Source organism: Olea europaea, chromosome 14 (genome assembly GCF_002742605.1).
Source record: "Olea europaea var. sylvestris chromosome 14, O_europaea_v1, whole genome shotgun sequence".
Lineage (NCBI taxonomy): Eukaryota > Viridiplantae > Streptophyta > Magnoliopsida > Lamiales > Oleaceae > Olea > Olea europaea.
The window spans coordinates 796,109-809,474 of NC_036250.1; positions in this window are offsets into that span (position 1 = coordinate 796,109).

The window sequence follows — 13,366 nt, forward strand, 5'->3', positions numbered from 1 at the left end:
GTCCCTGCGAAGGGATACTAGTCTTGATACAAGTAACTTCTGCCTCAAGGGCTATATTTTTGCCTTAAAGGCTATCTTGGATATTTTGAATTTGGGTTTCCAAATAGGAAACTTTTATCTCAAGTATTTGGACTTTCGTCCTTAGTTTTTCTAACTCCATCCCTGCTAAGATAATCAGGAAGAAAGTTAGCTTTTCTTTTAATATATTCAATATCAAATTTGAAATATGAGAACCAAATTTGCATTCTAATAATATATCTATTAGCAATAGATGGTTCAACATTATTTTTCAAAAATGCTTTGACTTGAGTATTGCCAGTTCTAATCAAAAACTTCTTTGGTAATAAATAATCTTCATATTTTTGAACTCCTCTTTTAACAGTAATGAGTTCTTTTCTGTTTGTCTCATATCTTGTTTCAACTTTTTTGAAGGTTCTTGATGTATAACCTGCAAGTATCTCAGGACAAGCACAATCTTTTTCACATTTATATTCTTTATGATTCTTTTTTACTTTTAAGACTGCTCCCGAGTAATAATCTGAAGCAACAGTTTCAAGAATAAAGAAATCTTCTTCTTGTGGTATTACTAGTTTGGGCAATACCTTTAACTCTTCTTTAACTTTCCTTATATTTTCAGAATCTTGCTTTTCCTAAGACCACATTATATTTTTTTTTAACTTTGGAAGAAAATAATTTTTTAATTTGGCACAATTTTCAATGAATCTTTCAGCATAATTTAATATACCAAGGAAGCTTTGTAATTGTTTTTTATCTTTGATTTCTTCAAGAAATTCTTGAAGTTTTTTTCCAATATGGGATTGCAATTGCAATTCTCCTTCTTTAATAAATAATCCCAAAAACTCTATTTCTGTTTTGGTTATTTCAGCTTTCTTTTGAGAAAGTGTAATACCATATTTTTTCATAATATAATAAAATTTCTCAAGATGTTCAATATGTTCATCAATGTTATTTGAATGAATAAGTAAATCATCAACATATGCAATACGGAAACGAGTAATTGGTTTTATTACCTCATCCATTCTTTTTTGGAATATCTATGGTGCATTTTTTTAACCCAAATGGCATTACATTCCATTCGTATTGTCCCAAAGGATTGGGGGTACTGAATGCAGTTAGTGGTTTACTTTCTTCTGTAAGCATGATTTACCAAAACCCTGACTTACAATCAAATTTTGAGAATATCTTTTTATTTTGTACTTGCTTAATAAGAGTGTCCTTATTTGGTAAATAATATCCATCAAACTTAGTAACTTCATTTAACTTTTTGTAGTTTATTACCATTCTGGCTTTTCCTCTTTTTATCTCATTATGTTTTCTAACCATAAAGGCTGGGCTGCTATATGGGCTTTTACTAGGCCTAATCAATCTGACTTCTAGCAATTCTTTTATCTGAGTTTTAAATTCTTTTTGATCATCAACACTATATTTCATAGGTTTGACTCTTACTATAGTGTCTGGATTGATTAATTCTATCTTTGCCTTTACTTTGTCTGTATTCCATTTTTCTAATGGATTTTCAGAATATGTTTCAAAAATTTCTTTTTTCAATTTTTCCAACCTATTTTCTGTTGTCATTTTTAAGACTGTAACTGGTTTAAATTTTTCTGTACTCCAACATCCACCACGCTGGGTTGAGGAACTCTGATGGTTTATATCCCTATATGCAATTGTAACAGCTTTATTTATTTTTGGTGTAAATATTTTATGTGCACAAGGTGTTGTGAACATATACTTATCAATATATTGTGTAAATGGTGCATATTTTAATAGAAAACTTTCTCCTAATAAAATATCACATCCTATTGTAGTTGACATATATATTGTATCAACAAATACTTCTATAAAGGAAATTAGAAAAGGTACTTGCGTAGCATACTTGTTATATATTACCTTATTTCCACCTGCTGTTGTAGCAGTGACTATTTTCTTTGAATTGTATTTTCAGTATTCAGATGGAAGTACATTTGGTAAGCATAAGCTTATTGTACTTCCTGTATCTAAATAAGCATGAAATTTAATTCTACAATAGCTTTTTATATTGAGTGTAATTTCAATATATGGACTCATGGGATTAGTACTTATTACTCTTTCCATGATAACAATGATTTCATATTTTCATCTATTCTTGAGATAATAATTGGGTTATCATCAACTGTTATTTTTAAATATCCTTGACAAATTTTATAAGAACTATATTTCTCAAGAAAGTTCATTCCTAGTAGAATAGGTGAACGATCTACTCCATATAACTTATCTTTATATAAAATTATTTCTTTAATATATTCTTTCTGATCCTCTCCTACAAGTATAAGAGGGAATTTAACATATTTTCTTATTTCAAGATCATTTCCCAAATAATCCTTAAATATATATGGTTCTGGTATTTCAAAGTCTATTAAATGATTAACAAACTTAGCATTTACATGGCTTTTATCTGCTCCAGTATCTATGAGGACAAGAAGATTCTTCTTAAACCCTTCTTGATTTACATATCTTGTCTTAATGTAATATTGTGAATTTGATGGTTCAGCAATGCTTAAATTCTTAAGTCTGCTTATCCTAGAGTCTTGTCTAGAGGAAAATCTTGTAATAAGATTGTTTCCTTCTAAGCTGACACTATTTCTTCTTATTAATTTTCCTTCAGAATTAATTTCTTTTGCTTGTTTATGAAAATCAAGCATTATTTGTTCTAGTATAGTAACTTCATATTCTTGGTATTTTCTAGGAGGTATATATTGTGCTAATTCCTCAAAATCTTTATGTATGATAATGTTATCAGTTATCTTTCTTAGATTATTATGATGGCTAGTACTAAAAGCAAAAATTGATTTTATACTTATACTAATAGCCTTACTTCTTCATAACATTTTCAAGTTTTCAATTCTATAGTATAGATTGAAACTTTGGTCAATATTTTCATCATTTAAAGATATTGCATAATTTGGTTTACTGTAAATATTATCTTCTGATAGATTAAGTTTCCTACAACTGTTCCTAATAGAGCATCTATAGGATCTTGTAAGATTCTATTATCCATACAATAGATTTCTATTGGTATATTCATACCTTCTCCAAAGAATCCTTTTATCATTATCTGGACTCCTCCTAATTCAATACATTTTAATTTATTTCTTACATTCTCTGGGATTTTGGATAGCTTTTGTTTTACCCATTCTTTTGTTATTATAGGAATTCTTGCTTTTCCTATAGTGTCTTCTATATTGATAGACATTTCTTTATAATTCATACTTACAATTGTTTTATTTACTCTTGGTAAAATTCCTAAGAATCCTTGATGGAATACATCTTTTTCTTGTAGATCTAATATCTTTTTAGTAATTCCTGCGTATTTTTTAATATCAAAGGTAATCTCTTGATTAATACCTTCTATATAATCTTCAACTTCTTCAGTTGTTTCAATTTCTATTTCTAATTGTTGTATCTCCTGATTCATATATACTATTTCCTCATAATCTTCCTCTGATGAGGATGTATCTAATTCATAAATGCTACTGCATTCACTACTTAAATTTTCAAAATATTCAATTGGTTCTATATCACAATCTTCTTGAAATTTTTCATAAATTCTAAGAGTTTTTATATTTTGTCTATCTTTCTTTTTAGGACATTGAGGGGCAATGTGTCCTTCTTCATTACAAATAAAACATCTACATTTTTTAATGTTTCTTGATTTAAATTTCTTATTCCAATTTCTTTTCTTGAAATATTTTTTATGTGGTTTAAAATTCCTTTTATTGAATTTTTTATAATTTTTGAATTTTCTTTTATATTTCTTATATGGTTTATATTTCTTCTTATGGCATCCAAATTGTTCAACTTGGCCATTATCTTTATAACAACATAATGAATTCTTTCTTATTTTATAAGCTTTCTTATTTTCTAGTGCTTCTCTACACCACATGCTTATCATTCTTTTTGTAAATTCAATTCTACTTCCAGGACTATCTATTTTAACTCCCTCCTCTTCTCCTAGAGGTAATAATTTCTCATATTCTTTTAATAACTTAATTCCCCATGGGAATGGTAATTTTGTAAAATAAGATCTTAATATAGGTTTGTTTTCCTGATAATCTCCTTGATTTAATATATAATATAATTCTTCAAACTTACATGTGTATCTTTCTAATTCACACATATTACATATCTTTAAATTTTCCATTGCAATCATTCCTTGATTATATTCATCCTGTTTTCTTTCTTCTTCATTAGAAGTATACCTATCTCCTAAGAATTCTGTTCTTAAGATTTTTTCAAATCTTTTTAATATCTCCTGTATATTTTGTTCATTTAGAGTATTTCTATTATCTAATACCTCAGTTCTATTTGCTTCATATTTTATTCTTCCTTTAATAATTTTTGGTAACTTTCTCCACCATTCAGAAACAATTCCTCTGAATGTATGTTCTATAAATTCAAAAGCTGTATATGTTTCCCATTTATTAAATTGTATTGCTAAATCTGTACTTTTCATCCATGTTTCAATAGCTTTATTTTTATCTACACAGTCTAAGTCTAACCATACTCCTGTTGTGTGGATTGGTTCATTATAAGATTTCATTGGATTTATTTCTTTTACGGACTGTTTTCTTATATTTCCAGTATATCTTTTCTGTGTTTTTCTATATTGGTTAATATCATCCTTAAGTGGTATTGTAGTACCATAAGGATAATCTTGTTCTTCATCACTACTAAATTCTATTTTTATACTCTGACTTGAAGATGGATTGGTATTCATCTTTATATTTTCAATTTTTTCAGTTAAATCTTCTAACTGTTTTTTATATTCTTCATACTCTTCTCCTTTAGATTCTAAGAATTTTTGTTTTATTTCTTCTACATCTGTAATCATATATTGTTTTTCTTCATGTTTTTTCCCTTTATTATTTTCTTTTTGTGTTATCCTAAAATTTTGAGGTGGATTAATTATAATCCGATCTTTTCCTCTAAGATTTTTATCTAATAAAGCATTTCCTACTTGTAGATTATGTTCTAGATTTTCTAATTTTTTATGTATATCCCCAAAATTTTCATTTGTAGTATTTTTAGGTAAATAGGGATAACTAGATTTTTTTACGTTTTTCAACTTTTTTCAAAAATTCCTCAATTATATTTTCTTTATCTACTATATTCATCATAATTTTTGGTTCGTAACATGATTCTGATACCATTTCATCGGAGTGTTCAGCGGAGGGGTTAAGACTTTTGAGCCAGTTAAAATCTTTATAAGTTTCTAAAATGTCACAATAAAATTTATAAAATTCACTATTTTTATTAAAACTTTTTCTTCAATAATTATATTTAATTCTCTAATCCTTCTTCTTAGGTTAAGAATAAGTTTATATATATCATTCTCTGTTTTGATTATACCATTATCTATAGAAACATTTTTATTTTTTAATTTTGGATCTAAATATTCTGTAAAGAATCCTTTCAGATCTTCTTCTAAATATTTTAATTCATTTTCTGTTGCATTTTTTAAATCAATAAAATTTTCTATAATATTTGGATTTAAATTTATTAAAGATTTATGATCTATATTTCTTTGGGGACATATTTGAAGATTTTTATACATTGTAGTGGCTTTGATTGTAATTTCTTTATAAGGGGTATTTTTGGAAAGGTTATTATTTGAAGACTATTTTTCAAATGTTTTCATTTCTTAGCCTAATCTTACAAATTGTCATTATCTTTAGGCTATTGGAAGGTATTTCCTCGTTAAAAGCGTCAAAAAAGTAATTCTCTCTTGTCGTTGTACTTTAGGGGGGTGTATTTAATCAAGACTTTTAAAGGCTTTTAGAGATTTAAAAAGTTTGAGTGTATTCAATTGAAACTTTTAGAGACTCTCTAAAAGTTTGGGTGTATTCAATAGAGACTTTTATAGACTTTTAAAAAGTCTCCAGAAGTTACGGAGTATTCAATTGAAACTTTTTAGAAGTCTCTACAAGTTTTGGGGTATTCAATTTAGAGGGACTTTCAGGGAATTTAAAATTTCTTGGGCTTTCAGAGACTTTTTAATAGAAAATATAAATAGGATTTTTCTCCCAAAATCTCTCATCCATAGAGAGATTTCTAAAAAGAGTATGCTATTCTTATTTTCCTCTAGATTTTTCCTCTATCTCTTCCAATTAGGTATTTCTTTGAATCTTTGCTATGAGTTTTCTTCAAATCAGGTTATGGTAAATTTTCACTAGTTGATCTCTATCTCTCCCTCTAATTTGAAAGATTCGTTTTTAAGTGAATGTTGTGAATTCTCATAAATATTCCTCGATATCTCACATTTAACACTGTGAAAAGCATATTTCCTTAAAAAAAAAAAAAAATCCTCAAAAGTCTTGGTGACTGCCAACAGCGTTAATTATAAAACTTTAGGGATCAAATTTTGAAAATTTGAGACTTTGGGGGTCAATTTGAATTAATTATAAACTTTGGGGGCCAATTTGAATTAATAGTTAAAGTTCGAGGGCTTTAATTATAAAATTCAGAACTTTAATGGCCCCGAATTAATTAATTTTTAAACCTTAGAGATTGAATTATTAAATCCAAAACTTAAAGGGCTCAAATCTGAATATAACTTAAATGTTAGGGACTGAAATCTTAATTTTAGAACCCTAATCATAATTGCAAGCAGGGGCCTTAAATTATCTAATTTACACTTGAAGCCCCTACCCCCAAATCAACCAAAAACTGAAAACCCTAAAAAAAATTCTTCTCTTCTCCTTCTTGGTGGCGCCGGTGGGCACTGCCCGAAGCAATGGCAGCGCCACAAAGCTGCAGGCGCCGCCAGCCAGCAGCCCCAAATTATTATTATTTTTTTTTAAATCCAAAAATCTGTAATTAATAAAATCCAAAAAAAAAATTGTAATTCCTTTAAATTCATAATCTTAAAATTCTCTAACCTTTTAATCTGAATAATGAAAAATAATCAAGAATAACATATCGCAATGTTTTCAAATTCAACAAAAATATATATCCTAAATTATCAAATCTGAAAACTCCAAAATATTGCAAGAACCAATATTCTCAAAAATTGATTCTAAATGATTCGACATGAAAAGGTTTTGATACCACTTGTAAGATAATTTAATGCTTTAAATCACAGGATCTTTCATGTTAAATCATCAAGAAATTGAAGAATTATAGCGGAAGCGTACCTGAATTAGATATGGTTAATACAATAGTGAATTACGCGGTCTTGTCTTCCAAATCTACACACAGTCTCCTTTTTCTCTCTGTGATGGGATGTAGTAGAGAATGAATAATACGTACGTGTGATTTGAAGACCATAACCGTATTTATATAGCGATGCCCTTTAACTTAATTCGGCCCATCATAGAATTAAGACTTGAGCCCGGTCTCTACACATATGTAAACCCGCACTTTAATTGGATACATTAAAACCCTAAATCGAAACATTATTAGATCACTTTAATTGGGTTTAACCGAATTTGATAGCATTTAATTTAACACGCAATTATTCACACATATAAGCCCAACGATGGATTAAAAATCCTTACATGCAACATTCTCGATCAACATGACTTGTATGGGTCTATTCAGGGAAAATCTTAGTTCGTGCTGGACAGTATATGCCAACAACACTTTTCAATAATTTTATTACAAAATACTTTCAATAACTTGGTAGAACTGACACGATATGATCCACTTTAGACCCGCACCTTAAGTTGATACTCAACTTCATTACCTTTCAATTGAGATGACAATCTTTGTAATTTGTTCATTGTTTTCACTTTAATTGCAGATACAAGATGTTTCAAATTATGTGATAATGATTAAGAGCAAATAGTCGACGACATCTACTAGATAAAAATTGCTTACAATTTAACTTATCGTATTTTCACAACAAAATGTGCCTTTCAAGAAAGAGGTGTCATATTATCATTGACGAGCATAACTTACCGTCTCTTGAAAGATAAAGTATGACTTTAAGAGTATGGATATGCTTAATTAAGCTGTTGGATATTCAGAAAACCTTTTTCCAGAATGACGAAATAAATAATTGAGATGTATCATGTTAGAAGATCAACTAATATTTGCACGAAACTAACAAAATAAATTTAGAAGTGCAGTTTTTCGAAGCAAATATGCCATTATGATTTCTTTTCATAACTTTTCAAGAAAAGGTTATATGCAATGGTGTAAAACTGGCACACCTCCAGTTGTATTTAAAAGTATAGTTTCCCTTAGAAGAATTTATTTCATGCGGAGTGGACATCTAAGATTCAATTTAGGGTTTCCAGATACTTAAAAGAGTTTCTTGATGTTGAACCGAAGAATTTGGGATGTTTGAAGTCCTTTTTTTCTTTAAAGTGTATTATTTCAATTTAGATGTTTGAACCAACTTTACTGGACAATAAAACATTGGACGACTAAGAAGAATGACCAAAATACCTTCAAAGTATGTCTGATATGAGGACTAAATTGAACTAAACAGGCAAAATCATTAAACAATGTGTTATTGACTTTAAAGATTTAAAAAATTCAAATAAAAAAATTTAAATATATTTATTAGGTAATATTATAGATTAGATTATGCGTCTTCTTTTATTAGAAGCATTGGGAATCACCATTCATGGTATTGCCAAATGAAAATATAAGACGGCAAAGGCAAAGGCAAAGGCAAATTTTGGTAGACATTATCTTTTTTCTTTCCTTTTTTCAATTTAATTATTTCTCTAATAATTAATTACTATAATTAGGGCAACATGGTATCGGTATTCAATGCGGCAGTGTAATGCTGAACTAGAAATTTATCGGTATTCAATGCGGCAGTGTAATGCTGAACTAGAAATTTACTTAAAAATATAAAGATGACAAAAATGACAGATTTAGAATAACTATATCTTAAAGTTTTGATAAGCTGATAATAACAAATTAATTAAACAATTTCTAGTAACACAAAATATATATTAAGGATCAATCATATAAAGTAGATTGACTGATTTGTGACATATTAAAAACGATGTTGAATTTCCATTTTAAAAATTACGACCATGATTGATATAGATTTTTTGATAATAAATTTTATAAAAAGTAATTTTTTTGAAAATATATGTTTAAATGTAGGAAAAATCATAAGGTTTTGTGCAAAATTATTTTATTAGTGTTAGACAATTTATTGTCAAACGACCTTCTCGGACTGTGATGTAATTCGATCTTAATCTTCAGTCGATTTGGCCAAATGATTGAACGAAATTGTAGCACCATTATCGAGACGACACGACCCAAAGGTTAATTGGTCCATTGAAGCAACCTAAATATTTGAGTGTTGCTCATGGCCTTTGCTTGAATGGCCCAACCCACATTCTTGGATGGCTAACAATGAGAGGATTCACTTGGCAGCCCATTTGTCTATTATTGGGGCCTTTACTTGACCCATGTGATACCCTAGTGCAACTTACCTCATTTGGGCTAACTTGGCTTAATATACTTGGGTCTCCTACCCGTTTCACACGAGACTGTGCACCTCTCTTTCTTCTCTCTCTGAGATTTCGACCTCTGCTTCCTCTTCTACTTCTTTGCCTCTTTTTGGTTTATACCTTTGTGGTGATTGTCATTGAGATATTACCTACCTTTGTGGCCTTCTAAGTGAGTTATCTCTTTGGCAATCGAAAATGGAAGCTTGATTTTGTTTTGGATTGATTGGTTCTCGAATTGTGGTATAGTTGGGTGAATAAATTGAGCCTGAGCCTATCTTGGTGATCAATATACGTTCAACATTTGGTATCGGAGCTTGGATTGATGAAATATAGCAAAAATTTCGGCCAAAATTGAAGAAAAAGGGTCGATTCCTTTAAAGCACCCTATCTGAAATTCTTCAATTACTCCCAAATGAGACCTCCGTTGGACAAATGGAGGCTGGTCCCAAATTCAACAGGTTGAGGGGCCCCCTATGAGGCTGCGGTCTCCGATAGGATTTTTTCGGATAGAATACTTATTTTAACCTCTTGAACATACTGATATGGTTTGTTTAGTATTTCAGATTACGCAGGAAAACTCGGATGATTTTGCCCCTGAACATCAATCTGCATTTGTGGCTGATTGGAATAGGTACATTTGCTGAATCTTTAGGACGAATAGTGGTGGCCCTAAAGTAGCAAATTTGTATTCTCCACTTTACGGACTCAGATAGGTTCGCTCTGGTAAATTAGCTTAACCCGTTTAATTTCCAGCATTAGCTCGTCACCATGTAGGGGTGATAATAGAGTTGTAGTTACCGTGAAGGGACAGCATTACTTGTACTAGAAATTAAGATTACTTGCTTTTAACTGTTTGATTGAGTACTTGTCTTTTGGTTAAATCAGCGTTTTGTTCTTAGTTTTATGATTGCCGTGAAACTTGTTATCTATTAGACATATCTATTTGTTGCACTGTTATTAATTTCGTTAGAATACCGAGACCTTACCCGTTCGAACATTCCCTTGATTTAAGGTCACAAATCTTACGAAACCCTGGGAATTTAGAACGGAGTATATTGTGTGTGACCTTAGGAATACTTTGTGTGGTTTGACTATGTTTTTTGCATTTTTGACTGTTCTATGAAAATGACAACTTACAACTTTGATTTGGAGATTTCTAACCGAAAAAGATTCTTTTTCAAACTTGCAACAAAAAATAAAGGCTATTTTGGTCCAACAAAAAGTTTCAAAAGCTATTGAAGGCAATTTTCCAACTCATTTTTCAAAAGAACAAAAGGAAGAGGCCGACGAGCTTACTTATACCTCAATTTTTTTACACTTGTCTGACGCCGTTTTGAGAAAGGTAGGTAAACTGAAAACCACCAAAAAACTTTGGAAAAAATTGAAAGATCTGTATTTGCTCAAATCTACACCGAATAAACTTTAACTGCTTGAACATTTTTTCAGCTTTAAATGGATCCTCAAAGGATCTCGATGACAATTTAGATATGTTTAACAAATTGGGGCAAGATATTGTTAACTGTGATGAGGCCATGTCTGAAACCTATAAGATTATAATCTTGCTCAATTCTATTACTGACTCATATAAGGAAGTTAAAAACGCCATTAAGTATAATAAGGACACATTGGCGCCTGAAATTATCATAAATTCTCTTAGAAGTAAAGAAATGAAAATTAGGATTGAAAAATATAATAAGAGAAGCAGTGAGTTACATATGATGCGGGGTAGAACTCAATTTAGGCAAAACAGTCACGATGGATATCAAAGTAGTGGCGAGTCAAGTAGTAATGGATGGAAAAAGAATGGCAAGGATAGGTTGTTGGGAATTTACTTAAACATGCGTAGCGGAAATATAAACAATTTCAATTCCCACAAGAATTCATCTTTGTATTTAGATAGGAATTGTAAAAATATTATATCTTTTCTTAGATCTTCAAACTTCTTTGCGTTATCTTTGTTCCAGCAACTTGGATCTGTCTCCCAGAACTGTCCAATTGGCCACCTCCAATAAATTCCACACATAGAACAGATTACAGCTACTAGGGTTTTCTCCTCTTGTGCTAGCGAGAATTATGAGAAATCTCTACAAATTGAAAACCTTAACCATGTATTTATATAAGCCCAAATGGGCTTGGCCTGACCCGATCCTATATTTAATTAATCCATTTAATTAAATTCGGTCCGTGAATTAATTAATCCAATTAATTAATTCGGGCCTATAAATAACCAACTCAATTAATTAATTTATCCAATGATCGTTAAATTAATTAATTGATAAATTGCAATCTTCCAATTCTCTTTTGTGTGTGACCCATCAGATTCCCGATCACGATACCTAATGACATGAAATATTATTTTGATCTAATCAAAATTGATAAATTAAAACACCCATTTAATTTATCACCAATTCAGTCTCGCCGTCCTAAATTGACATCTAGCAATGTATCAGGACAACACATGTCATGAGAAATGTCACATGGTATGACAAAACCAAATTTGTTCATTTACCATGAAATTATAATCCCTTCGTCAATATGATCCGATCAATTATGACATATGGAAGTGTGTCAATCTCGATTATTGATCATATCTTTCATTCTACTTTTGAGTCAACGTGAGTTGAAAACTCTTTTTCGACTAATGAGTATACCTTGACCAAGGATTTCGTTATCGACTTAATTGAACAAAATACAGATCACAATATCTTACTATCTAAGAGTGACGAATCCTCTATTGGTTATTCACAACCTTCATATGGTTCTTGACATACCCGAACGATATCGTATTAGCGACAGTTGACTGAGCAACATTCAACATAGTCAAAGCATGACTGTCCTCATACAAGGTACTATAACGACCTCAAGTCAAAGGATCAATTCTACTACCGAATGTTAGAGATTAACCACAGACACTCAGATAATTATCCATGTAAAATCTCTTAACTGGTCTTCAATATTTCGTTCTATAACAAAACATCAAAGCATTCATTTAAGTGTCACCACACTTTAACTTGTGAGATCAGCTACTTACTTCACAAGTAAGAAATGTCACACGTGATGGTCTATCTGTAATAACGATAGCCATATCTCGTTATTACTTACGACCATGGATTATTCAAGATCCAATCATATGTAATTTGCACCTCACAATCACAATCTTCGGGCTCTATTATTTAATATTATTTATCAGAATATTAATTTAAATAAATAATAGATCTTGCCAAAAATAAATGCGTTAAACATATTAAAAGTGTTTGCAACCTAAATCGATTGGATCTAGGGCATAACACTTACATAGGTCTAAATCGAAATCTAGGACAAAGGCTAGAAAATGCTATGGCTGTGGGAATACAAGGCATTTTTTTTTTTTATAAAAGATTGTCATAAGGAGAATGGAAAGTTAAAGTTAAGGAGAGAGATGAGGTCAACGTGTTATCTTCTGCTTTCGATATAGATGACGGTGAGGTCTATATGATGATGAGTCCCGATGCGTATACTGCCGAATTGAATCTAACTATTAATTCTCGCATGTATGAGTGGATACTTGATTCTGATGTATTTTTTTATGTGACATATGAAAAGAATTAATTTGAAAAATTGCATGAATCTAATACCGAGCATGTTATAATGTGTGATAATTTGGCCTATATGATTGTTGGAATTGGTGACATCAACATAAAGTTTAACACTGATTTTGTGTACACCTTGAATGACGTTAGATATATTATTGAGTTGTCTAGGAATTTGATTTCAGTAAGAAGACTTAAAAAATATGACTTCAACGGTAAAATTGAAAATGTGATGTAAAAAATGATTAAGCGTGCATTAGTTTCTATTCAGGGAACTAAGAAAAACGACATTTACATTACTACCAAGGAAGTAATTAG